Source organism: Leopardus geoffroyi, chromosome B1, assembly GCF_018350155.1.
Source record: "Leopardus geoffroyi isolate Oge1 chromosome B1, O.geoffroyi_Oge1_pat1.0, whole genome shotgun sequence".
Lineage (NCBI taxonomy): Eukaryota > Metazoa > Chordata > Mammalia > Carnivora > Felidae > Leopardus > Leopardus geoffroyi.
In genome coordinates this window covers 53255252-53260531 of record NC_059327.1, presented here as the reverse complement: position 1 = coordinate 53260531, position 5280 = coordinate 53255252, and the positions used below count along the sequence as shown (strand labels likewise).

The 5280-nt window shown below is 40.5% G+C and overlaps 1 pseudogene; it reads left to right on the top strand.

Moving 5' to 3' along the window:
- The first annotated feature begins 2002 nt into the window (after positions 1 to 2002).
- On the top strand, positions 2003 to 3105 carry LOC123596356 (annotated as a pseudogene).
- Positions 3106 to 5280: the final 2175 nt, after the last annotated feature.

Sequence of the window (5280 nt, the reverse complement as noted above, 5' to 3'; positions counted from 1 at the left end):
TAGAGGTTTTCAAATTTTTGTTCTTAAAAGAAGAATCAAAGATAAACACATTTGAGTAACTTCCATCACCAACTCAATAAACTCCCCCTTCCAATACCACCATTATATACTGATTATAGAATGAAGGTACCCTTAAAGTAGTTACCAATATTTGTGAAAACAGTTGATGCCTTGATCCTTGCAGCTTCACAGGTTTAGATGAAAAGAAGAATACAAGAAGGAGCTAGGATAATTAATAATTTGCCAAATGGAAGCTTATATTATAGACAATGAGAAAAAATAATAATGTATGTGAGTAATTTTTATATCTCTCCTGAGTAATGCCACAAACTAATTCATTGAGAAAAAGAAAGGAAGACCTATGTATTGGTATTTATACCTAGCCCAGATGCATATATCAAGAATTCTTCATCAAAACACGATAGATGTTCACCTTTCCATTAAGATCCTTGTTTTACAGATTTATTGTGAAAGTGTTCATACATATTCATATATTTAGAAAACAGTATAATGGATCCATATGTGTCCTTCATCTAAGTTCCGGAAGTGTCAACCTCTGACCAATCACCATTGTTTTGTACACCCAGTCTCACTCTGCCTTACCATTATTTAAGGGAAAATGAAATGCAGTATACTGAGTCATGTCTTGAGCCAAACTAACCCATTTCAACCTCATACTGTTCTCTTCCTTTTCCACCTCATAACCCCCCATGATTGTCTCTGTCTTTCATCTTATTTTTTCTCTGTTAGTGTTGCTGCCCTAATGATTTAATTTAGCAAGAGGACAGATTCAAAGTCAGCACCACATCAAGCTCAGAGAGAAGAAACAGAACAGTGATGCTTCCTGAACTGCCCTTTTTTGCTGTCATCAATGGTTAAGTATGCTGGCTCCATAATGTCTGTGGGTGAGGTCCTGGTGCATGTGAAGACCACTTTTCCTATGCTCTGGCTGTGCGTGTGTCATTTCCTTTCTAGACGGTTCCAGGTTGGGCACCATGGTTTTCCAAAAGTGATGATTCCCTTGAACCATGGCCCTGGCATGAAGCATCTGGCTGGTTCTCCTACAGCCTGCATTTTGGAGGCCAACATCACATTCTCTACATGAAGGTCAAGAAATTTTTTTGTCTCAAGACCTCTCAGTGCTTACCTACACAGATCAGGGTGCTCTCCTTGAGGATCAGCTTTTTGTCTCAAAGGACTGCTACTATCACAGTTATGTGGAAGGGGACCCAGAATCCTTGGTTGCCCTCAGTACCTGTTTTTGGGGCTTTCAAGGAGTGTTACAAATAACATTGCTCATGAAATCAAGCCCAAAAGACTTTCTACCACATTTGAACATCTGATATATAACAGTGAGGAAACACATCCCCACTCATGAGATGTGCATTAACAAATGAAGAAATAGCACAACAATGGAAGTTTCTAGAGAGTGACAGTTCCACTTTGATGCAGAGTGGGTATAAAGATTGGTAGGCCCACAAGTGGTTTCCTGAACTGACCATCATGATAGACCACAATCAATATGTTTCTGAGGAAAGTAATACCTCAAATGTGCCAAAGACAATGTGCCTTGCTATCAGTTATGTAAATCAATTTTTTAAATCACTGGATATTGATGTGATTTTCATAGGGGTTGAGATACAGGCTAGACAAAAACTCCTTCTGATTAATAGCATTAAAGCTCTCCTAGGAGTATTTTGCAAATGGAAGAACGGTGACTTTAGGACCCGCTTGCCTCATGATCTTGCACTTATTTTTGTAAAGAAAGCCTATGGTGTTGATCTGGGCTTGACCGATGTGGGAACAACATATAATATGCGCTTGAATTGTGGAGTCATTGGTTTCATACAAGAAAAGTTGTATGATTTTGCATTTATACTGTCGCTTGAGATAGACCATTCTCTGGGTATGCTGCATGATGATAAAACTTGTAAATGTGGGAATCAGGGGTGCATAATGTTTTCAAGGACAGTGACAACAACTAAATTCAGCAACTGCAGTTATGCTGCCTATTGGAACAACATATTGTGGGAACAGTGTGGTTGAAGATGGAGAAGACTGTGACTGTGGCTCCTTAAATCTGTGTACAAAAGATCCATGCTGTCAGTCAAACTGTACTCTGAGTCCTGGGGCTACTTGTGCTCTTGGGCTTTGTTGCAAAGATTACATGATCATGCCATCAGGTGACGTGTGTAGAGAACGGGAAAATGAATGTGACCTTCCCGAGTGGAGAGATAGGAACACTAATCAGTGTCCAGAAGGTGTGTAGATGCAAGATGGAGCCGAATGCACAGGTGGTGGTTACTGCAGAGGTGCAGTATCTATGATGAACAGTGTAGAGAAAATTTTGGCAAAGAGGCTGTAAGATAATGAACATCCAAGGTGACGTTTTCAGTAACTGTGGTACAAAAGGTTCTACCTATGTACAGTGTAACATATCAGATATCCTGTGTGGGAGTATTCAGTGTGAGAATGTGACAGAAACTTCTCTTCTGAGTGATCATTCTAGCGTACATTGGACCCACCCTGATGGTGTTACCTGCTGGGGTACAGACTACCATACAGGGATGACAATACCTCATATCGGTGTCATGATAGATGGTACAGAGTGTGGTAAAGAGCATATCTGCATCCAAAGGAAGTACGTCCACATGTCGTATATGCCAAGAACTTATACACCTAAGACCTGCAATATGAATGGGGTCTGCAACAATAGACATCACTGCCATTGCGACCATGAGTGGAACCCTCCTAAGGATGGGGTAGAAGGCTTTGGAGGTAGTAGTGGCAGTGGCCCGCCCCCCCCCCCCAAGAAGAACGCAAAGATACAAAAGAAGTTTTGCATAATGCTACTTAGGCTAATTCCTTTTTTGATTCTATCATGTTTGTTACGTTTACTTTTCCTATGAAATGAAGAAAAGGATAAGAAAAAAGAGCAGAATGATCCACTTGCACCAACTTCATTAGAGAATCAAAGCCACAGTGCTCATACTTCATTGAAGAAAGAAGAGCCGGGTGTTTCAACTTAACCCAAGAAAGAGGACCAAAAAGTTACTTCAAAAAAGAAACCCAATTCCAAATGAACTTTCCTATGTATTAAGTTTTAGTCACTGGCAACAAAAGTGGTACAGCATGTGTCACAGGTTAATGACAGAAAATCCTCATGATTTTTTATCACTGGGGATCGCAAACATTAACCATTAAAAAATTAGCAAAATACATAATCCCTAATATATTTCTACATATTTTAAGCAATTTTAGTGGCTCATTTTTCATGGAATTAATCTCTTTGTGTTACTAAGCAAAAGCACACCACGTGGATGGTCTCTCTGCATGTGTGTGTGTGTGTGTGTGTGTGTGTGTGTGTGTGTGTTTAATTTGCTGTCTCTCACTTCCAAACATCCTTCCTTTTGGTACCTTTCTTTGTCACACAGGGAATGGGAACCTGCAAATTGCATTTCCTCTTTGACAGACTTCTCCCTATCTGCCTATCTCCCTATCTCCCTATCTCCCTATCCTGGAGGAATTCTAGAAACCTGGGAAATTTTTTGATTGGTCTACATGTCAGTGTTGCTTCATTACAGCCTTCACCTTGGCATCATTGGTAACTTTCTTTCTGTATAATATTTCTATAGATATATAGATGATACATAGATGGTAGGTATAGATGATAGACAGATGATAGATAGATAACAGATAAACAGAATGTGTGTATATATTCATATATATAGGAATATATTCCTATATATAGGTAATTTTGAGAACCAACTGGTAGTTTTCAGCCTTAGAGATACTGGCACAGCTATTACATGTCTCACCCTTGAAGTTCTAGATCCCAGGACTTTGAGGCCTCCACCAAATCCCTGAAGTTCAGCACCAGGTTGGCCAACCCTCTCCTCAGACGTCAGAGTCCTAGAGCCACGGGACCTACTCCAAACGTGTGGGTTCCAATAATGGCACCTCGTCCCTTTGATCTCCAGTCTCAGGCGCAAAAGCTGCACTTCCTGTTAGTAAAGCATGGCTGCCTCAGAGGTGGGCTCTTCTTGTGACTGAATTCTGACTGATAGAGTATTACCTTGCATAACAGAGAACATGGGAAGGAGTCTGACATCAGAAGGTTTTGAATTTTCACACCACTGTCTTTACTATCTTGGAGACATGGTTTATACTTAGATAGAATTACTTCAAACTCTCAAAAGAAAGGAAAATGATACTTGCCAATCGACCTGTTGGTAACTTCTCTTGTAAAATAAGATAAAGAAGATATTTACAATTCCAAGTAGGATATATAAGTCTTAGCAGACCATGTTTCCTCTGCAAAGAAAAAAAAAACTAGAAAATCTAATTTTATTTTAAGAACCATATTTGAAGGACATCAGAATGCTGAGGAAGCAATATGGAATAGATGAACTAAAATTCCAGGCAAGGGGCGCCTGGGTGGCTCAGTCGGTTAAACAACCGACTTTGGCTCAGGTCATGATCTCACAGCTCGTGAGTTCAAACCCCACGTTGGACTCTGTGCTGACAGTTCTGAGTCTGGATCCTGCTTTGGATTCTGTGTCTCCCTCTCTCTCTGCCCCTAACCCACTTGCATTCTGTCTCTGCCTCTCTCAAAAATAAATAAGAATAAATAAGTATTTAAAAAAAAATAAAATAAAATTTCAGGCAGGATAAAACAATTCTGAAAAGCACTGAATCTTGCCAGCCATTTTGTCCTCTGAGCATTTGCTGATGCCAGATGTGAACTGAGCCTTGGGCTTGGCCCGGGTGGAGCACCTCTGCTGAGGGAAAGAGAAATTCCCAACGTCTTACTTACTACACGGGTTAGATAGACTGTAAACATTAGGCATCGAGGGCCTCTAATTCACAATCAGATTTCCCCCAAGTCACAATGCTTGAGAGCTTCATGGGATGCTGGTGAGCTCCTCTGAAATTTCTCGAAGGCATAGATCCCCAAAATCATGTTGTATTTTGAGCACAAGCCATATTTTGAACTAACGTTCCCCTTTGAAATGTCATAAAGGTGTCAATTCCCAAAATCATGTTATATTTGAACACAAGACAGCACACGCACTGTGTCCCCATAATACACTTACCTGATTTTTGGTGTTGCATGGGGCAAGACGCTGGAGAGCTGGGTGGTGAACCTCTCGGTGATAGAGCACAACCACTGATAAGTTTTCAGAGTTGTGAAAACAGAATCACAGAATTGAAAGTCCAGCAGGCCCATGCCTGACCAACATAAGGAAAGGAGAATTCCCCAAGATGTGCTAAAAACCA